This window comes from Natrix helvetica, assembly GCF_964273705.1.
Source record: "Natrix helvetica genome assembly, chromosome: 4".
In the NCBI taxonomy this organism is placed as follows: Eukaryota; Metazoa; Chordata; class Lepidosauria; order Squamata; family Natricidae; genus Natrix; species Natrix helvetica.
In genome coordinates this window covers 59,270,850-59,294,821 of record NC_138550.1, presented here as the reverse complement: position 1 = coordinate 59,294,821, position 23,972 = coordinate 59,270,850, and the positions used below count along the sequence as shown (strand labels likewise).

Genomic DNA, 23,972 nt, shown 5'->3' with positions numbered 1-23,972 from the left:
CAAATTGAAGGAAGCATGACTAATACAAAAAAAAATACATTTTCTCTCTTGGATGTGACAAATTTGTTTCTTAGAAAGTTCATTCAAAAATCAGAATACCCTGCAACAAATTTTCTTTGCTACTATATATGCATTATGCACTTTTTCCTAAATTACACTATGCCAATATTTACTAAAAACTTTCATTTTTAAAAATTAAAAGAATTATGTCAGAAAATTATTGTTATGGAGCTGAGTTAGTGAAAAGCAGCATTTTTAAAACTTTAATTCTCAGAAAATTAGACTAATATTTAAGTTTCTAACAATGTATCTCTGTAATATTAGCAGGAAGGGGAATTATCAATTTAAAAACAATGCTGGTTTTCCAAAAGTACTAAAGTTTCACTACACATAAATGCTTCCTACATCTCCTACCTGGAAAATAGAAACTCATCCATTTATAACAGAGAAAGCAAAATAAAATCATGTCCTCTTCTTAAAACATTGTTCAGGAAATTAAAAGAAGTATATTTGATTTTAATTACATTATTATTCAAGTGTGGAAAATCTAAAATTCAGGACATTTTAACACATTCTGTATTAAGAGATGATGTATATAGCAAGAGCCAATATTGCATCACACTTACCCATTCCCATTAAGCCATGCTTCCTGGTGATGCCTTTTTTCAGCTTCCGTTAACAGTTCTTCACTGTCATAGTTACAGAAGCCAAATTTACAAAACATTTTTATAGAAGGCAAAACGAAAGGTTTCCCCCTACAGACATTTTCCAGTGCTGATAAAGTATCATCAACGCTTCATTCCTGTGATTAAAAACAAGAAAGGAAAACCGTCTCAGTCAAGTTCTCCTCAAAAGGATTTTCAGTTGCAGTCCATAGAAAGGGGGTAAGCAGCAGTCTTAAAGTGGCAGTTACCAACTCCTAGGATATACTCATTAATCCAAATTGGCAGCAGCTGGTTTTATTGTCTACCACTTGGTTCAATCGAGCCCACACAAGTGTTAAAATTTCATCACATGCTGCTGAATCAATCGTGACCAGCTTCAGGATTTTAACCTACACTTAACTAAGCAGTGAGTAAAGGTTCTAACTTCGGGGCAGAGAGTTCTTATACAGAGCCACCAATTAGCTCTGTAAGAGTTAGCCAATCACTGGCTGCAACTAGTGGCCTCTGTCACATGATAGGGCAGTACTCACTACACAGAAAGATTTCTGAATTAGCTGGGGTTACACAAAGGACATTCATTGGGAGGGGGAAGCAGCATTACAAACCGAAAACGCCCAGTCTCTCTGCTAGTGCTTTAAAGCAGGAAATTTGTTTGCTCTAGATACACTCAGAACCATATTTCGGATATGGAAAAATTAGCTGAAGCACTTAAAATCTTACTGTAAAAATCAATATATTCCCTTTTATATTTGGGATATTCCATTCCCCCCCCCTCATCTCTGTGCTTATTTAATTAGGCAACATTTCTTATTCATGAAAGAAAACAAAGTAGTTAAAAGAACAAACAGCCTCAAGGAAAAAGAAAATTAAATTACCATTTATCAAGGTAATTAACCAATTCTCTTACATATGGATCCAGAATCAAATATAACCTTTCCCCACTATTTTTGTAAAGTACCTATTGCTATTTGTGGAGCACATATTAATTTCATCTATATGCTTCTTTTTTCATTATGTATTAACCTAGAACAGCAAGTTTAACATGGTGTTTTAAAAAATATTTCTTTATCCCCATTCTCAATTGCAAATAAATGCAATGCTTTTTTAAAGACCAGAATTACAATATATAAAATTTATGTTTGAAGCCTAAAAATTTGCATACATTATGTAATAATTACCAGCATAACCTGGTTGCATTTGCTATTAAACAGCTTTTATTTTATGGCCTCCTGCTACTCCAGCCCACCCATCTCAGTTTATGGATATGAAACATGTGCCAGAACAAACCATTCAGGATTACTCAAATTGCTTCACCCCTAAAGAACAGCAAGGCTCTTTAGTACGGAATAGAAGAACCCCCTTATAAGTATGACTCAGAGCTTCTACTATATAGGGAGGGGGACTCTGGATGTCTTGCAAACTTTGCAAGGGCAAAACAAGAATGCAGTATTCTAGATTAAGCCAGGGAGGCATGTCTTGGAAAGTCTGGAATTCACTCTAGAGTGCAATGTGCCACTAACTGCTATTTTTTATTTCATTGGCTTCAAGAATATAACGTCGTACAATTCCATACTATATTACTCTATATGGTATCCAATCAAACAAAATATTATAGTTTGAAGGCATTTGGTATTCTAAAATGAATTTTCAGAAGTCTCAAATAGTAGATTTATAAAGAAATTAAAGTTTATTTAAATACTGTAACATATTTCCTGCACAGAAAAAGAGTAATATGTATGAAATGGAAGAATTCATTTATGCTGAGAATTAGGCTTTTGTTTAAAAACTATAATCTTAAAGCAACTCATGCTTGGCATGCCACCTCCATTTTTAAAAGTGTATAAAGAATAGGGATGAGCTACACACTGTTTGTATGAACCATGCCATGAACAAAACTATCAGTTTGGGATAGCCGATACCCAAACAAAAATAGCTGTATACAAAATGGAATAGGGCTGTTTTGAGCCAAATATGGAGTCAGGTTGTTGTAGCAAGAAGTATTTCAGGAAGTAGATGTAATAAAATGCCAAGGCTGAGGGATTTTCTTGGTGATGTATGGAGTGAATGGACATCAATGGCTAAGTCAGCTATTGTGGGTGGGTGGGTGGAGCAGAGGAAAGGTACTGAGACATGGGAGGGTACTAAGAAGATGAAAGACAGGTGGACCAGCAAATGGGAAGAGGGGGCAACATGCACCAGCCTTGCCTAACTCCCCTCTAATATTCTTCTAGGATCCTTCTGAGTTTTGTTTTGTCTAAAACTAGAACAATCAAAACATTATAGGAGAAATCTGAGAAATCCAAATCAATTTAGCATAACTTCCAGAATACAATAGTTTGCTTCAGTAGAAAACTAAAATGCTATCTGTTTTCTGAATATACCCATAACAAACTAAATACATATTAGGTGCAAATTTTTAAATGCAGATTCAACAAACAAAAACCCAAATCTATAGACAATGAACACACCAGGGATCGTTCTTATTATCAGTTTTAAATGATAAATAGTTAATATGAAAAGAAGCAAGGAATCATCCCATTCCCATTTTGTGATGTTCAATGACCCTTGCTAGATTTTAGAGCAAGGTATTCATTCATTTAATGCATAAACTTCTTATTTAACTGAAATTCTGAGAATTTTTAAATACAGACTATAAAATAATGGGATATATTTTCCAAAAGTAGTACTGCATTCAGAAAGGCATATCCCTTTTTCAAATTTTAATAGTTTTTCGCATGTATGTAAAATGCATTACTGTACATTTTACTTTATTCTATGTCAGGGGTGTCCAAACTTGGGAACTTTAAGACTTGTGGACTTCAACTCCCAGAATTCCCCAGCCAGCCATGCTATGTTAATTCTATCCCTGAAAACTCAACATTGAATTGTAATCATCATATTTATCTTGTTCCATTGGTTTAACAAGCGTATTTCCTACATTTGTGGTTTGTTGAATTGTGTTGAATAAAGTGATCTCTCTTATGGTAGAGATTACATGGTCGAAGAGGTCGATTATTTACTCAATTATTTTAATGAATACTTTGCTCTAAAACATTGACAACAAATGATGTTTCAAATTTTAATTGTTTTAATTAGTTTGCTAATGAAAGTCCATAAATTATACAGACAGTATAATTTGTAGAGTTAATTTTAACAAACAAGCAGTCCAAATGGAGAAATAAAACATCATCGTACACCTATTACAGTTGAAGATATGGGAGGCGTTGCAAACAATTGTGTGACATCACAAGTCCCAATGCTCTCAACTAGCAGCTGTGAAGCTGTGATTCTGGGTCACAACCACAAGCACCAAAGGAATTAGCACTAAAACTAGGAGATGGAAAGTCTATTGCATAACAACGTGTTATTCTGAATGAAAATTTGGTCCCCGGGATAGGAAAGAAAATGAAATATTATTGAATCATGCTCAATTTCAAATTAAAATCCAAAGGCTATTAAATAAATGTGCATATTATTCCAAATATGTACATATTTGATTTTTTTTTCTTATTTTTATTAGTAGAGATGGAAGGGAAAAGACCACATTATTCTGACACATCAGATTTCTCCTTTACTAAAAATTTATAGAAAATAATATGTCATATGCATGCACAATCAGACCTAAGGACAAATGAACAAACGGTGACTTTGAGAGGTCCTTGATGTTCTTTGAGGTTGGTTATTTTCTTGCAGACTTTTCATAATCCAAATTAGGTATTATCACCGATGCTAGTAGAGAGTGGCAAATTCCATTCTCTCCTAACGCTGATGATGTTTCTTAGTTTCGGTAATAAAATATCTGCAAGAAAAAAACCAAGCTCTGATAACACAAAGGAACCCTCATTTCAGCCCTGAGCTACAAATATTTCCCTCTAAATTGTGATTTTCTTTCAGATAAACATGCACTAAGGTTAGGAATTTAGGTTCATTGATGTTATGAGAGGATGAGATGACATACTGAAAAGTTACACTTAAATTTCATCAACCAATAATTTTAAAACCAGTATGAGTTCAGAAGTATTACTAATTGCATGAACTCATATATTGCTTTTAAAGTCCACTTTTCTTTAAAACAAGGTAACATACAAGCTTTCCACCATCTCTATTTTACTTTGTAAACCTTTGAGATAGAGTCACTGGAAAAGCTGATAATGATCCAGAGTTATTCAGTGAACTTTACAGATCAATGTTTGAGCATCTCTCTCGTCTTAGCCCAACATTTTGACCTTTTCAAAATTAGGAAAACCACTGACAATAGTATAAAGGAGGGAAATATGAAAACATGCTTAGATTATATTACATTTATGTATGTGTAGGTCAACTCAGTGCAACTTTCTGCAAAAATAACTGCACAAGATTTGGCTATTTATGTACATAATTGATAGGAAAAGAGCTTTTCTTAAATGGGATTTTTATTTCCAAGTTTTCAGCAAATAAAAACCCACCCTTCAATATAATACAGCCATAAGTGTTTCTTAACAACGATGCCAAAATGATCATGGCACCAAGACATGTTCCCCATTTTCACAGCTGAACTGCAACATCATGATGCAAACTCTACCCTTTTGTACTTGTATTCTGACATCACATACAAATAGATAAGAGGCAAGGTTTCCACAGCAATGTCACAAAACATATTGCATCACTTGTCACCCTCTGCCCCCCCTCCTGAAGATGGCTTTGAGTACAGCTACTTGATGCCAAAATAAAACTTGCCAAATTGTGAAATCTGGACTTATTACATCCAAGGCTTGGACTTTTTTCCAACATGCACATTTTAATTAACACTTCAGAAATATAAATTACATGTTGCTCAAATCTTTTATATACTCTGATAATACTGTATAAATTCCAAGGAATGCAATAAAAACAATGTAATTTTACTATTCCTGCTTGTGTAAAAAAGTTCAAGCTAAGCTTGTATTCTTTTTATTTGCATAATTCATTTATTACATTCAAGTTTGTTTTATATTTTCAAAGCAATTTTCAATCTTTAAAAAAATGTGTGGTTTTTCTACACATAGTTAGGTGTCTTAGGATCCTTTCATATGACATAAAGCATTTCTTCTTTCAGAAATGTTGTTAATAATAAATAGATATAAATGCTAAGAGACTTAGAATAGATTCATTGCCAAAATATTCACTGAAGGATTCCATAATGTCTGATATTTCTGAAGACAAGCAGAATATCTTTCCTAATTATCTGGGCATACTGGGTAAGAAGTTGCCCGAGAGAAAGAACGTAGGTCCTTACCTGGATGTTTCTTTTATGTAGATTGCGGGGGGGGGGGGGCTACAGCTAGGTTTAGTCACAGCCTGATTGGTCCAGAGATTGAGGGAAATTTCTTAAAGTATCCTTCCTTCCCTATTAGCTCCCAGTTTCCTCGAGGTCGAATGGAGAAAGCTGAGAAAACATCATGCAAGAAAGACAAACAACATACCCTTGACCGCCCCTCACCCGCTCTAACCTCTATACTAGAGCGGGATGTAGCCCCTCCTGCCAATCTACATAAAAGAAACATTTAGGTAACGACCAACGTTCTTTTTCCTGTAAATATGGTGGGAGGGGCTACAGCTGGGACATACCCAAGCTAGGTCCCAGGGCGGGATGTTGACCCTGGGGGAGGGGAGGTCGCCACCTGTTGAAGACCTCTACGTCTGAAAGACGCGTCCGCCGAAGCAAAATGGTCTAGCCGATAGTGTCAGATAAAGGGCGTTGGAGAAGCCCAGGTGGCTGCCCTACAGATATCCTCCAGAGGGGCCCTAGTGGCCCATGCAGCAGTGGTAGCGGTACTCCGGGTGGAGTGGGCCATAATCCCTTGAGGGGGGTTGGCCTAAGGCTTTGTAAGCCACTGTGATGGCCTGTCGTAACCATCTGCCTATCGTGGCAGAAGAGACCCTAGCTCCCAGAGTGCTGGGCTGAAAGGAAAGGAAAAGGGGCCTCCAACCGCTGAAAGGAGAATGTACACCTGAGATAAATGCGCAGAGTGTGGCGGACATCCAGTCAGTGCCAAAGGTGTTCCCTCTCGTGAGAAGTAGAGGGACAGAAGTTAGGGAGTATACCTCCTGTGATCTGTGGAAGATGGAATTGATCTTCGAGAGGAAGGTCGGATCCAGTCTAAGGACGATCCTATCTTGGTGGAATTGACAGAGGCCATCCTTGGATGATAGTGCCCCTAACTCAGAGATTCATCGAGCTGAGGTAACGGCGATGAGAAAGGTCACCTTTAGGGTTAAAAACCTGAGGTGTACTGTTCTTAACGGTTCAAACGGCGGGCCCTGGTTCTCAGTCTGCCCTGGCCTTCCTCTGTCACTTCACTGTGGGTCCCCATAGGAGCCTGCGCTGACTCAGGAACTGTGGAGGCCATGCCTCTCTCACGTGGCTTGAGCTTGGTGGTAATCTGTTCAGGAGTCCTCTGGCCTCAATCTATGGCCACGCTGAGGGCTGTGGCCAACAGGAGAAATCGCCTGCCGGCCTCGATTAATGGCTGCGATGCTGGCCTCTGCCTCAGAAAATGGCAGCTTCCACGAGGTCGCCCAAAGTGGCAGCCGTGACTCATGGCAAGCAGAGTAGGCTGCCTGGTGCAATGGCTCTGAGGCAATGGCCTCGCGGCGAGCCGAATCTCTCTCTTCGCTCTCCTTCGCGAGTACAGCAGATTGGAGCCATGGCGCCAATTACAAGCCGCGGCGTTGCTTTTAAAGCCACGGCTACTGTTCAAGCCACAGCGCGCTGTTTCTGAGCCATGGCGGCCACTCAATTAGTGGCACGCCTTTCCCAGCTGCGGCAAGGTTCTTGAAGCCGCTTTTGAAGCCGTGGCAAGGCTGTTGAAGCCGCGGCGCTCTGGAGACTAGAAGCAATGAAGGATGAAGCAGAGACGCCATCCCCTTAAGCCTCAGATTGTGCTCGGCTGCAAATGGAAGCCTGTCATCCTTGTGCACCCAGGGACTGGGCAGAGCACCCCCAGGCCCAGAGGTAGGAGACCAGGGCACTCCTACTTCCTTATGAGGCTGACAGATCAGACTCTATGGCCAGCAGTCCGCAAATTTAAAGAAATTTAGAATATCCAATCAATTGAATTAGAAATAAGAACAAAATTCAATACCTCAAAGGAGCCAAAGCTAGTGCTTGGACCAAAGACTCAGAGGAAACTGGGAGCCAATAGGGAAGGAAGGATACTTTAAGAAATTTCCCTCAGTCTCTGGACCAATCAGGCTGTGACTAAACCCAGGTGTAGCCCCTCCTGCCATATCTACAGGAAAATTAAGTGGATTCCAGCTTTATTACACATGACCACATTTAGGGTAGCCTAAGATAAGATGCAAACTGAATTATAATAAACTATTTTATACATTTGTTTGTCAAAGTATCCACTGCATCCCTTTAGAAAATAAGAGTATTATTTATCTCGTAAGACATAACATTTTTATACTCTGGTTTCTCTTCAGATTGTATAAATCTTTTAAATAATTGACATTAAACAGAAAGCTTCTTAAAATAGATTTAAAATTGTACTATCATTTTCATAAAGCATATACAGCTTCTCCAAACAGGGTTGCTGAATTCCTAGGCAGTGTTAAATCATAACATGTGGCGTCAGGAAGGGCATCTGGCTAGCAAATGCTCAGCTCCATCCAGTCGCCTTGACTCTACATGAATTAAGGGATTACAGGGTCATAAAGAGGGAGTTTAGTCTCTAGAATAGACTGCATAATCACTTTTTGCATTACTTTTACAGACATTTATTCACAGTCATTATTTTTAAATTTTGGGCTTCCACAATTACCAGCCAGCATATTTCAACAAACTTAGAGGGCACCACTCTAAATAAGCCTTTATTAATCTAACAAGATAGAAAATAGGGGGCATTCCTATTAGCATTTCATAGCCTATTATATGTAACAAAGGAAGTTTTTTTCTGAAATGAAATCTAGTACATTAAAATTCATCCTTTATTTCTAATTCTAGTTTCTGTGGCAATGGAAAATTGTTTCTGACCATTCTGTATGGCACCTTTGTATGCATTTGAACACTGATGCTATGTCTCCCCTTATTTTTTCTTCCTCCAGACTGAATATTCCGTGTTTGTTCAACTTGTCTTCGTAGGTTATGTTCTTAAATCTCTGTATTGTGTTTTCCATCCTACTCTGAACCTGTTGTAGCTTCCTAATATCCTTCTGAAAGTGGATTGGTCAGAATTGTATGCACTATGTTCCAGGTATGATTTTACAACTGCAAATAAGGTTTCTAAACATCTTTGTTAAAAGACAAATTGCCAGTTTGTAATGATGTAAGAATTATTATTTAGATTAAATATTCAGTACCTAATTCTGTTTTGTCTCTTTCCTTTATTCTAGCCATTATATTTTCCATTGATATCACAGTTTATATATTGTAACCCCATTGCCACAGATTATATACCAGCCACTCTGTGGATATTCTGCAAGCAGAATAATACTTTACATCAGCAGTTCGCAACCTTTTCTTCACCACAGACCCCTTTTAAATAGCATTTGTGGCCAGGGACCCCAAGACTTAATTCAAGATTTATTCATAACATTTCTTCAAGCCTTTGCAGACTCCCTGTGACAACATCACAGTCACCCAGGGGTCTGTGGACAACAGATTGACAACCACTGCTTTATATAACACACAAGTATAGATAAAGTTAATAGTCATTATAAGCATTTCTACACTCTAATATTTTTAAACAGCTACAATGTACTTTTGCATAACATCAGACACACACCTCACAAAATAGGAATAATGCTCTTAGTTTATCTAACAAGTCAACAAAAAAAAACTCAAAATCATTATTATTGTTTATACCACCCAGACTGAATCTGTGGTTCTTCATGGGAGTATCTGGCAAAAATTTGGCCACAAGTATGCAGTAGCACTGTTTGTTTAAACACACACACACACAGACAGAGAGAGAGAGTGTGTGTGTTTATGTAGTTTGCTAACCATTACAAAGTTCGAAACAAGATTACTGAAAATAACCTCTTAAGGAAAGTTCAAAAATTCATTAAAAAAAACTCTAGGAATTAAATCAAATGTAAAACTATTCATCATTTATATATGAAACAACTTCAGCTAAGAAGGGTTCTGGAGGCTAATTACCATACAGTTAATCCAAACAGCAGCAGAGTCACACCAATAGAGTAATATCTATCCTCTGAAAGGAGCATTAACTGCTGGTTGACCTCTAAGCCCAATTCAAAATGCAGATTATCACTTTCCAAATCCTTTAATGAGACTTTGCTACCTTTCAAACTATGCTCTGCTTGCCCTACACCACCCAGCTTGGAAGGAAGCTCCCCTGGGAATTTGAAGGGGAGGCACTCAGACCATTTCAGAAAATTAATTAGCAATAGAATGGATTGATGAGTATCCATCAAGTTTCAAAGCCTTTGTTAATCATTTGTAACACAACCATTCTTAGATGGGTGGGAGTGATCAAAATATTTTTAAAACATTGTGGTTTATTTACAAACCAGTTATATACTAGTAAAATTCTACTATTTAGTTGATTTTTTATAATCTTCCATTGGGTGAAATTGGAAGATATAGGGCCGTGATAGCAAACCTATGGCATGCGTGCCACAGATTGCACATGGAGCCATTTCTGAGGGTGCACGAGGTATTGCCCTGTCAGTTCCAGTGTGCATGTGCACGCTGGCCAGCTGATTTTTGGTCTTGATTTTCGGCCAAAAATCAAGCCCAGCAGGCAACCCGGAAGTCCGTTCCCGAATTTCCAGTTTGCGTGTTGGACTGTTTTTCGCCCTCCCCAGGCTCATAGAAAGCCTCTGGAGCCTGGGGACGGCGAAAAATAACCGGGCCCACTGGAAGTTGGAAAACGGGTCTTTTCTGGGCTCCGGGGGAAGCCATTTTCACCCTCCCCAGGCTCCAAGAAAGCTGGGCAAGCATGCGCGGGGTGTGTGTGTCACGCATGCATGCACAGGGGGCACAGCACGGGGGGCATTAAATTATGGGGGTTTGGCAGCCAAGGCGAAAAACTGGTATAAGGCAAACATTATTGAACTATGTTAATTCAATTCTCCAAACTTGGCAAATTTAAAACTTATGGACTTCAACTCCTGGAATTTCTCAGCCAGACAAGTTTTCCAAATTTGGAGACCCCTGAAGTAAAGAAACTCAATGTCCTAATTTACAGAATGCTGGGACCAACAACTCCCAGTAGAATGAAATTTGGGCAAGTTGTTGCTGCTTTGCTGCTGCTATTCAATGCCAGCTGCAATCATGTGATCCTCATTTTTTATGCTCCCTGACAGCTTCCCAAATGTATGGGGAAGCCAAAAGGAATTGATATAATTGCTGCTGTTCCTTCCATTTTCCCACCAGCAATGTCTTTGCTTGTATGAAGCTTTCAAGGAGAAAGTCAATTGGGAACCTTGCAGGAAAGGTTTCCCCACCCACACACTCTCTGCCAGTCCCTCTGTGCTTATGCCATGCTGTCTGCTCATGATCTCCCCCACTTGCTTTCCAATCCTGCAGCAGCCACTTACCTACTTGCTGGGAATGGAAGAGAGGAAAGAGGAGGGAGAGAGGGAAGAAAAGAACAAGAAGGGAGAGAAGAGAGGGAAGAAAGAGAAACAGAAATGACGAAGGGAAAGAGGAGGAGGGAAATGTCAGTTGTGAAAAACCAGGTCCACACATGAAGATTTGCAGATTTATTGCTAAAGCCTATGCACAGGAATTTTCTCTGACTGACGGTTTCCACCTGGACAGAACAATATAAGTGTCAAAGGCTTTGGGTGGGGGATGGGTTTTGTTCTTTTGTGGCTTTGTAATAATTCTAAATTGATGCCTTGTTTAACTCCGCCTCTCTCTCTCTCCTATATCAGAAAAGGAAGCAAGTAAAGAAGTGGAAGGAAGGAAGGAAGGAAGGAAGGAAGGAAGGGAAGGGAAGGGAAGGGAGGGGAGGGGAGGAAGGAAGGAAGAAAGGAAGGAATTAATTACAGATTTTGATTACTTTTGATTTCTGGGTGGTTTCTGCTCATACATCTTTATTCTGAGTAACCTAGAATTTGAGTATTCAAATGTGGCCAATAAGTTCACATTAATCTTTCTGTCTCTGAGGAACTGTTCTGGTTGAGTTAATAGAGCACATCTCTAGAAATACTTCCTCTCTGAGATTTCTTTCAGAAGATTCACATCTGAAATTACATAGGCCATCAATCCATAGTAGTAATGAGTAGGGAGTAATAACAAGTAATAGTAATCAGCAATCAACTGATGATATGAAAAAGTCACTTTTATTTTTTTTTAAATTAAAAGAAGCTGGTTCTTTCACAATTGAAGAGAAAACTAATGGAAAAGTGCATATAATTGATAGTATGTTCTCATGAACTTGAAAATTACTCTGGATTGATAGAAAGGTTGTGGATGCTTCTGCCAGCTCAAAGTCTGTTCCTGTACCATATCAAAAGCTCTACTCCAAAAATGAGTGGGAATTTTACGAAAAAGAGGGGCTATTTTGTCCTTAACATCTCGAATACTTCATTTTAAAAATCCACCAAATATTGGCTCCATCTGAAGTCTTCAATAGAGAGAAAGTGTATTTTAATATCTTATTTAAAAAAGATTATACAGTAATTATTTAAATTTTTATTTTTTGTTTTGAACAGGGCTCTTTAATAGCCAACTAATAATGTAAGTTGCACAGATGAAGTTTCTCTGGCATAAAAGCAACATAAGAATGACAGCTATTTCTTGCCTTACAATTGAGTCTGTAATTATGGTCATAAGTCATGATGGTTGTTAAGTGAGTCATCTTATGACCATCCCTGATTTTATGGCCTTTTTTGCAGCAGTCTTTAAGCAAAGGCGGTGGTCATAAAGCAAATATTAATATGAATATGTTAAGTGAAGTCATTGTTATTGGTGTTTTCTGCTGGAAAGCAGAACTCAAAGTCGCTTTCTGGCAAAAATGCTGTAAATTGAGGTCATATGACTATGGGATGCTTCAAATGGCTGTAAGTACAGGATTGTTTTTGAGCACTCAAAATGTGGTCACATGACCAAGGCATTGGGGGGGACGACATTGGAACTTCAAATCCAGAGCCTAATAGCAATAGCGCTTAAACTTATATACTGCTTCACAGTGCCTTCCAGCCCTCTCTAAGCGGTTTACAGAATCAGCATATTTTCCCCAATAATCTGGATCCTTATTTTATCGACTTTGGAAGATTGGAAGGCTGAGAATTAGACTGCCATACTGCATTCTAACTACTGCACCACTATGGCTCTTTGAAGTTCCTTTTGGGAGAGGGTCTGTCATTAAGTGGTTATAAGTTGAGGCCAACCTGTAACTCTTCATTTTCTTGGTGTCTGTTTCTAATTAAGCCATTAAAAGTACAGCAATTCTTGCAGAAAAGTAAAGTGTTGATATCCAAAATGCATCTCTGCTGTCAACTCCTAATGTTGCCACAGTGAGAGAAGTGGGGGAGCGCATTCCACACATACTGTCGGCTGAAGTTGGATCTCAGATTACTGCAGCAGGCTTGGGAGGGGTGCACCTCATTGGGGAATGTGATTTATGACACAGACTGAGGGGAGGGAAGGAACAGGGATAAAGTTCAGCTATAACTCAAAAAAAGCTTAGATCTGACTGCGAAAAGATCTTGCCTATGGTGCTCTTAATAAATGAATAGTTTTGTTTTGAAACTTGGCTCGATAATCATAAAATCAATTAGGGCATTTTTAGGAATCCTGACATCTGCTTTAAATAATGTCAAAGGGTAAGAAAACAAAAAAAAATCCTCCTGAGCTATAAATTACTCCTGGATATAACAACAGGAATCCTATAGTCAGAATTCAAGGATGCGACCAAATAAATAAAGAGGGAAATATAGGGCCAGATTGATGTTTACCCTAGAAAGTGTTGTTTGCATAATATCAGTGAGAAAAGCCCAAACAGAGCACAAGCATAATGATATCTTGCCACTCATGTTTTAAAAGGTACATTGCATCAGATGCTACAGGTATATACTATAAGTATTATCACTAATTGTCTTTCGCGAGCTTATCCTTTAAGGAAAAAAATCTTAAAGAAAAAAAAAGGAAGGAAAAATAGACATCAAAAGCTGACAAAAATAAAAAGTGTACAAAAAATAACAAATGACAAAATATATCAGGGTGGACAATTTATGTTTAATGTTAGTGTTAATGATATATTTGTCATGAGAAAAAATACTTCAAACATTAAAAAGTGCATTTGCTGCACTTTTTTCAAACTTTCCGCCTCAGAGCTGAGGCAGTTTGCAAATATTGTAAATCAATCAGTCAATAAGAGAGAGAGAAACCCAATCTTATTTTGTGTTACATTCACATCCCAAGGTGTATTGGGCATATTATATCCCAATTACATCACAATTTTGTTGCTAATAAGCAATTGCAAAGATATGTAAAATACACCATCCTAATATATCAGGGAGGCATGAAGGTGAGAAAGCTTGCTCTGTGTCACAGTAGGATTCACTTCATCTCATGCTTTGCAGTTCACCTTCTGCTTTCCTGGCAGTATACAACACACCCAGAAGTTCTCCAAATGCTTAGATAAGTAAGGAACAATATGAATCCCAATTTAATTGGATGGAAATTATAAAGAAAACAACATGAGGAAGACCTAGATATTATTACAAGTTACATATACAAAAAGAAAAGGGTGGAGACACATGTAGACCTGAAAAGGCCTGTCCAAGAGAACTACAGAGAACTGCTGAAGACCAATCACATGCAAGAAACATACATTCCTTAAATTCCTACTATTCCTTTAAGCTGGGAAATGTTACGTGCTTAGTTAGAAAAGGGAAGCACTAGTACTAACAAGCTACTCACTATTCCTGAGCCAAACATTTGTGTGCGTTAGTCACAAATTACATATATAACAGCTACTAACTTAGATGCACACGTTTCAAAATACATATAGAATTTTTATATGTGTAAAATTAAGAAAAATAATTGCATATTAAAAAGAACAATTGGAATATTAATTTATAAAAACTTCTTAAAATGCATTACAAGAGGATTGTTAAAATCTGTACTTCTGTTGTACTATTAATAAAATATTTAATTACTGTTCATAAATTAATTTATAGTTTATCAAAATATACTTCATAACTGTACATAAGATAGGATCAACTGGACTATAACATAATCGGCATAAGCATTTTGGAATATATTTCTTTGGAAATATATTTCATAGAAAAAGTACATGAAATATTACAAATCCCACCCATTTTCAGTTTAAGAACGTCCGCCTACACACTCCACACACCCAATATCCTGAAATCCACCCTTTTATTAATAAATCATGTATTTTAAATGATGGAAATTCAGGATATGCAACCACAGTAGTCTCCAAGTCATCACTAGAAAGTGTAACACATGGAATTTTTGTAACCTCTACCCACTTGATCATACTTTCCCCCTTATATCCTGTGAGTGGCTACCTAATCAAGGGAGCGCTTCCCACAGCTCTTACAGACTGCAACAGCAGCCACCCTTATCCTGGAAATTACAAGTTCTGGTCTTCTAAACATTCCATTCTTCTCTAATACCAACAACGTTTCCTGCTCCCTTTCCCTTCCAAACATCACATCTTACAATATCACCTCCCAACTCTGAAGGCTTTTCTTTAGCTATTCAGCTCATTGCTATACGTATATATCAATAAGTCCTGCATTATTATATAATTCTTCTGTACATGGAGAAGATCTAAATCTTCAGTTGTTGTAATCAATAATTTAGTAACATCTTTTATATAAATAGATCAGACTGTTATTAGCAAGGAAAAGCATCAGCTTTCCTCTTGGTTCATTATTTACTACAAACATGCATATTCATCCTACTTTAACTCTGGAAGGTATCAAGCCTTAAAATACAAATATTTAAAGCAACATGCAAAGTGTTATGTACTTCACTACATTAAAGGTTTTTGTACTATACTGAAGATACATACATTAACCATCCTATTTTATTAAAAATTCATGAACATATTTTATTTAATGTGTGTCATTTATCTGAGATTCAAAAGCTGCTGCACAATACACATCATATTTCAACCAATATTTCAACTATTGGTTTTAATATAACTTTGAGTCACTTCTTTATATATTATTAAAACTGCTGCGTCTGTCTGCTTGTAATCTTCAATTTGGTGAAACAGTGCAAGAATTTTTGAACCAAAGTACTTCAAATGGACAAACTTACAGAATGCATCCAAATCTGGGATCCATTACTCCTGTTGGATTGAAATGTTGCAAGGTTGTAGCAACTTTGATGCTGCCACACTGCCATAGTCATCTGTGGTCATGTGATTGTCATTTCCAATACTCTCTGACAGCTCCCCACATGTCATCTGGAAAGCCAGTTGGAAGTTACAAACCCAAGACCAGCAAGCAGGTAAGTGGCTGCTGCTTCCAGGTGGGGAAAGGAGCAAGAAAGCCCATGAGAGGTGCATGAGAATTGAAGAGGGTGCATGAGGATGCACAAATTGCTGGAATGAACACAGAGGAACTAGGGAAGTGCGAAAGTGGGGGGGGGGGACTTGCTCCAAAACCTGAAACTTTCCCTGCCAGCTTCCCTATTGACTTTCTCAGTGTTGGTGGAAGGCAAAGGGAATAAGCATACTCAAGAATATATGTTGTTTTGGAGGGTATATAAGGGCACAATTGGAATATATTGTATATCTAAGAAATATAAGGGGGGGGAAAGGTCTCCGGGGGTGGGGGCACACTGTGATATGTGGTTTTTTCCCCTTTTTCTTTTCCCTTTCTTTTTTTTAAAAATTCAGTTGTATATGTACTGTTTGTATTATTTGTGTTTTATAAAAATTAAAAAAAACATAAAAGAAACCAAAACGTCCAATAGCTCTATATTTAAGATTGATATTAATATTTAATAAATACAAAATGTGATACACATAAAAACAATCTTGTTATAATTTTCTCAGTTTTCCAGTGTTCTACAGATGCATCTACATAGTACTATCTAGATCTACAGTTAATATTATTAGTTATAGACATTACAGGAAGAGAGGTGTGTTAATCAAGGTTGCAAAAAATTCACAAATTCTGATGGCACTTTTTCTAACAAATGTTATTGAAGGGTACAAGCAAATGACTTTTAATAAAATTTGTTAATAAGTAAAGGTGCTTCTAGACTCCAATTTTAAGTAATACTTTGTAATTCTAAACATTCTGTCATGCTCCCCCACCTCAGAGTCTGAATCTGCGGGGGAAGATGAGCTGGAACAAGAACTGACAAAGATGGAGAGACTGGCTCCATTGGCCTTGGAGAAAACTGGGGAAGGGCAGAATCAGTCCAGGCAAGGCTTTTCTGAATTAGTAAGACTTCAGACAGGGAGTGCTCAGGAGAAGAGCAAGGACTACCCCCTCCTGAACCGAGAGCAAGGAGGGAAGAGAGACAGTGAGATCAATGCAGATTGAGCCGCTACAAGAGGGAGGAGAGTGCCCTGCCCCCTTTCACAAGGCACACCTGGGGACTGAGATATAAGGAATGCCAGTGGGAGGGGCATTTGTTGGGAACAAGCATTGAATCTGGGGAGCCTCGTATGCACTTGCCAAAGCCTGGAGATTGTTGTACTCTGTCTTGTGGGGCTTGCCAGTTTGCCTGCTTCGCTGAACTTCTTGCTCTGGTTACTGTTAGCTAACCTGGCTTATTGGACTGCTGGCCCTGGTTCTGTTTGGTTAACCTGACTTACTGGACTACTTGCAGCCAGAGGCTTCTGAAGGTGCGTGTGAGAGCTTTGCTCCAGGACTTGTAGTGAATGTGGGAACATTTGGGGGCACAGTTGGAGCAATAAAGGGGAGTGAGACCTGTTCTCTAGTTGTGTTGCTTTCGTGCCACGTCCTGGTTTGTCCATTCATCCACCTATCTATCATCTATCTATCTATCTATCTATCTATCTATCTATCTATCTATCTATCTATCTATCCATCCATCTATTTATCACTGCTCTCTGTTTTATGGGACAGCCTTATATTTTAATGCAAGGGAAACAATGCATTTCCATTTCAAACATTAGAAAGGTGACATTAAGGCAAAAAGGAATATAAATGGTAGATCATTATATATACATATATGTGTATGTATCTATATGTGGGTATATATTCATATATTCACAGTTTTTAATGTTTGAAATTGAAATGCATTGTTTCTCTTGCATTAAAATATAAGGCAAAATAAAACAGAGCAGCTCTACTTGTAATATTTTTTTAAAAAAATATTTTATTCTATTAAGTTTGTATTCTTCCCATCTACTAACAATTCTAGACAGTTTAAAAAAACCCGTAAGAAATGTAGAACAGCAATAAAAAAAAAGAAACAAGGGTGGCAAAATAGAGCAACAATAGCAACATACACTCATCCCTCCAAAGAGGCTACATACATGAGCCAAACATCTGGGCAATGAGTCGTATCATAAAGGCCCAGAAATGCCAATAGGATGGAAGCCATCACATCTGTGGAGAAACATAATTCAGAGGGCTGCTCTGCGACAGAGAAAGCATGCTTCCAGACTCCTAATACATGGCATTAAGAAACCCTGCCAGATCAAAGCGGCTTGGGAGATACTAGGAAAGATAGTCTCTCAAAAAGCTAGGCCCTGTACCATGTAGAGCAGGGGTGTCCAAACTTGGGAACTTTAAGATTTGTGGACTTCAACTCCCAGAATTCCTCATCTAGCCAGCCGGGGAATTCTGAGAGTTGAAGTCCACAAGTCTTAAAGTTCCCAAGTTTGGACACCCCTGATGTAGGGCTTTATATGTAACAATCAGCACCTTCAATCACACTCAGAAGTAAACTGGCAACCAATGCAGTTCATGGAGAACAGCTGTTACATAGACATACTCAGCCATGCCCATCAGTGCCTCCACTACCACATTTAGGATCACTTGAAATTTCTGGGTAGTCTTCAAGAGCAGCTTTAAAGAACAGGCAGACAGACAGGTATACTGTACTGCAAAATACTTTCAAATTCTATGTTAGTAATTCAAACATTGCTTTAATAGCTTATAGACGCAAAATAAGATCTAATCAAAACTCAATTTTATTTTTACTGTCATAATTTTTAGAGTACAACATAGATGCCACTAGATGGCACTCTGTGTAATAAAGCTAATTTATTTGATTTTGTATAAGCACTTCTTAAAACATCAGATTTCATGAAAGAATTAAAAACCTTACAAATATTTCTGCATGTGTATACAGTAATTTAACAATTGTAATACATGGATTTATGCATTTAGTTGACTAACCAGATATGCTGCACAGAATTTTAAAAAATCACAAAAAGGATGAGACAATGATCTCATACTCCACTAGCAGTATCTAAAAGCATTTCCATTCACACACACACGCATGCACACACACACATATATGCACACACATAAATACATATACACACACATATACATACATATATACACACACACATATACATACATATACAGTATATACACACACATATACATATATGTGTGTGTGTATATATATATATATATGTATATATACACACACATATATACATATACATATACACACACGCATACACATACACATGCACACACACACATACATATGCAATCACAAAACATGTGTTCACTATCAACAGTTGACACTGATAGCACATAATCATTCAGTGAATTATTTTAAAACAGTGACAGGACATACTTATGTGCTATCTTCTGAAGATCACTGACAAAATTTAAAAATAAGCTAAGAAGCAAATTTTAAATAATAAATTACATATAAAATGTTAAATAATTCAATCAAAATTATACAATGTACACAAATAGCTCTTTTCAAACATCTGCCTCAAGTTTTCTTAAATATATAAAACAAACCTACATTTCTTAAGAAACTGAAAACAGACTACTTATATTTATGTATATTTGTGTGGGTTTTTACAATAAATGGGCATTGGTCTTACCTAATACGCCCGTTCTCTGGGAGATTGAGATAGTATCCAGGAATGGGTTTACTCCGTCTGTCATCCAATTAGACTGAGTCTGCAAGCCGTGATGACACACCTCCTCTACTAGCTCCTCCCAGCTTTTTGATGAAGGCGTCGTGGCAGATTGACATGTGGCAGTGAAGAAATGTCTCCTCTTGGACCCAGGACCAGACACCTATCCGGGTGGGGCTGGATGCTATCTCAACCTCTCAGAGAACGGGGCATATCAGGTAAGACCAACACCCATTCTCAATAGTAGTGGAGATAGCATCCAGGATTGGGATATACCAAACCTTGGCTGTCCTACAGGTGGGGCTTTGTCTGGTCTGAAGTCCCGTGAGCTATGTGTACTCTTTGCAGAACCCACCAGCCAAAGGCCACCTCCACTGAGGCAAAGCTGTCTAACTTGTAATGGCAGATAAATGGGGATGGAGAGGGCCAGGTGGCAGCTCAACAGATCTCTTCAATGGAGGCCTGCATTACCCATGCCACAGTCATGGCTACACTCCAGATAGAGTGGGTGGTAATATGTCTTGGCGGTGGTAATGCCCGTAACTCATATGTTTTCACAATGCAGGCCCTGATCCAGGGTGCCAGACAAGATGGGGTCACCTTGTTGCCCATAGTGGCCAGTTGAAAGGAGACGAACAAAGATTCTGTGTGTCACAGAGAAGAGGTCCTCCTGATGTAAATGTGGAGAGCCGTCTGCACATCTAGCGTGTGCCACTTCCGCTCTAGACAATGGACTGGTTCAGGGCAGAAGTTTGGCAGCACAAGCTCCTGGGCTCTATGGAACCATGTGTTTACCTTTGGGATGAAGGATGGGTCAAGCTGCAACACTACCCTGTCCGAGTGAAACACACAGAGGTCTTGTCTAACCAACAAGGCTGCCAACTCTAAAACCCGCATGGCCGATGTGATGGCCACCAAGAACGCCACCTTAAAGGTAAGGTAGCATAGGCAGGTAGTCCTCAAGAGTTCAAAGGGGGTCGCAGTGAGGGAGTTCAGAACCTTGGTCAAGTCCCAAGTGGGATATCTGTGGACCACCGGTGGTTTGAAGTTAGTAGCACCTCTTAAGAACCATCGGATCAAAGGATGATGGGCCAGAGATTCCCGAGATCCACATGCTAACACTAAAGACAGGGCCGCAACCTGCCTTCTGAGAGTATTGGGGGACAGCCCACTATCAAATCCTTCCTGGAAGAAATCCAGAACTTGAGGAATGAAAGCCTCTGTGGCAAATGGCAAAAGGCTCTCCAGGTGGCATCGTATATATGGTTGGTCAAAGACCGTCGGGATTCCTGGATCATTCCGATGACCCTGTTGGACAGATTGTCCTCTCTCAGGACCCTCCCCTCAATCACCAGGCAGTCAACTGAAGCCACTGAGGGTCCAGGTGGACCAGAGACCCCTGGCTGAGAGAATCCTGGTTGGAGAGATCCTCCAAGGTGGAGTCACAGAAAGGTTCACCAGGTCTGTGAACCAAGGCCCTCTGGGCCAGTGAGATGCCAGGAGCAGGAGCTCTGCCTCCTCCTCCAGCATCTTCTCGCTGCATTTAGGCAGGCATCCACTAAGAATTCCATTGCTGCCTTTAATTTATTAATATCCTGGTGAGACCTAGTGTCACCAGGGGGAATCCTATCCTATAGTTGCTTTAACCAAAGCAATGAAGCTCTATTGAAAAAGGAGGCTGCTGTGGAAGCCTTTACCGCCCAGGCAGCTGCTTGGTGGACCTTCACTAAGGTCTGTTCTGGTCTTTTGTCCTCCGATCAGAGGGCATTCTCTGAGGAACCCATCATGACTGATGACACTGACAAGGCTACCATAGAGTAGCTATGGGAATCTCCAAGGCCTTGGATAGATCAGGGCCTATGTTATAGAGGCATTTGTCTTGATTGTTGAAGAAGGGTCCTGACCCAGAGGAGGTCCACTGCCTTTGCACTACATCCAGGAATAACCTGGGGGAAGGGACCACCTCTCTCTCTCTACAGCAGGTTCTGAGAAGAGAGGGTCTGCCAGGTCTCCTGACCTGGGCATTTCTGCCTCTTGCCTGGATTGACTGGCTCCCATGTTGGCAGCCTTCCTGGCCTTGAACAGTAGGGAGCTAAATAGAAAAAGTTGGAAGAGACCCACAAAGGCAGGTTGATCGGGGATTAAGCCCTCATCATCCGACAGCTCCGAGTCCCTGTATGCCTCTTCCACAGCGAAGCCTGACTGGGAGACGCAGAAGGAAAATACCCAAGGGTGGCATGAATGCCTCAGGCTCCCGAAGCTTCCTGTGATCTTGAGGTCTGTGTCTGTCTGCAAGCCTGCAGCAATTTCTTGTCTGATGGCCTCAGAGACAATAGTTGCCATGTTGGGAGGGAGTAGCACCTCTGCTGGTTCCTGAAGGTGGAGGTCTGCAGCCATAGGAGTAAAGGTTGCCTCTGCATTACTGCATTACTGCCTCACTGGCTGTTCCTTGGTTGATAGAGATCTACTGTCTGGAGGAGAGCTACAAAAATTCCCACCTTCTGGAGGTGGATTGGAGACAGAAGGGGAATGCAGCTCCTCCTCGCTATCTGGAGACATTGTGGCCTACTGTGGACTGTCACTTGTGCAAGGCTGGAATGTGAAAGAGTGGGGGCTGCACTGCCCTGTGGGTTGTAGGTCGTTGGCCTTCCTAGCTGCTTCCTGCTGGGCCTTGGCAAATCCGCAATCCAAGGCCCTCTGGCGATGGCATTCTGCTCATTCTGTGGCCTTACAGGCCTTCTTAGAGAGCCTTCTCGATCGGGACTCTGAGGCTCAACTTTTGGTGGCAGGTCTCGATCCCGAGGGCCCTGCAGTGTCCTCTCCACAAAGGGAGAAGACTGAGGGGCTTCTGTCTCCCTGGCTAAATTATCTAGAATGGCATCTGTCATTTTAAAAGTGGCACTTCTGATACAAGTCTGACTCCTGTAGGCCTACTATTGACCTGCGCAGAATAAGGCCAGCGATTCTTGAGCCTTCTCATTCAGTGAGGTGAAAGGGTCTAATTTGGACTCCATACAGTGTTAAAATGACCCCCGGGGCTCACCTTGTCATTACACCTCTTAAAATGGTGCCTGGGGTTTACCTCATTGTGGCACTGCTTCAAAATGGCATCCGATCATTTCAATCGCTTCTTGAGGCCTGGGGCTAGCACCGCAGAGTAGCAACTTGTGAGCGTTGCCCCATTCTAATTTTAGGATTGCCCTGGCGATCACCGCTATCTGCAGTCCAAGGTCAGCGTTTCGGAGCACTGCTCATGGGCGCTGCCCTATCTCGGCTGCCGGTATCTGACCAAGTTGCCACTTCATGGTCCTCAGTGGAATCGGTCAGAAGCCCTTTCCCCTGGAACGGGAGGCTGCTCAACCTGTTTTTAATGGGAGCCAGCCTCCAAGTCAAACCTTTTCTTGCTGTTTTTGATGTTGTGGGTGGTGAAAAGTATCCAAGAATTGAGGAGAAATTAAACACACGTCTTGTCCTAAGATAGACTGAGTCTAAAAGCTGGGAGGAGCTAGTAGAGGAGGTATGTCACAGCTTGGATTGGATTGGATGACAGATGGAGTAAATCCATTCCTGGATGCTATCTCCACCACTATGGAGAAAGGTAAATTTTCGTTTGTACTCAATTTCTGGTGATTTCATTGACACCACCCATCAAAATGAAATGACTATAAACATTATAATAGCCCCTTATTTTCATCATTATATTTTCCCTTCTCCTCTATTTCTAGCTCAACTCAAATACATAAACATGATTTGTCTTGTTTATACTTGAATTATAGCTAAATGAATATCCATAAGATGAGTCCATCTGTCAGGAAGAAAAAAAAGGAGACTTCCCTTTGTTTGATAAAAGACCAACCTTCCTTTCCTGCATAAAATCTACTAATTGAACTTTACTTAACCCCAAACATGTGTTCTGATCTCAAATTTATAACAATTTATCCCAAGCCTACACTAACATTTTCAAACCTGGGCTCTGAGATAGCAACACCTGGTAAATTTGATGTAAGCAATATGTCTCACATACTTTTGTGTTTATGACACCGGTTTCCTTTTTTGCTTCCTTATATTCCTTGCAAATCAAAATGGAAGATACGGCTACAGGAAAAAGGAATGGAAAATGTGCAGGAGCACATATGGCTGAAACCTTTTTAAAATAATGCAAAGCCCCTTTGGGGGGGGTTAGTCTTTATCATCTGTATAACTTGCATTCATAATACCTTTTCCACATTTCATGTATCGTGGAGGAATTAAGCACACCTTCATTCTTTCAATCCAAAACTTTTTCTACAGTTCA

General features: G+C 39.6%; 1 long non-coding RNA gene across 1 annotated transcript in view; it reads right to left on the bottom strand.

Annotated features, from left to right (window-relative positions):
* Positions 1 to 631: 631 nt before the first annotated feature.
* The window catches only part of LOC309391183, a 74,414-nt gene continuing 51,073 nt past the window's right edge, over positions 632 to 23,972 (bottom strand). Inside the window, exon 3 of the long non-coding RNA XR_014175239.1 lies at positions 632 to 802. This is a non-coding gene — a long non-coding RNA (uncharacterized lncRNA). The remainder of the gene's footprint in view (positions 803 to 23,972) is intronic.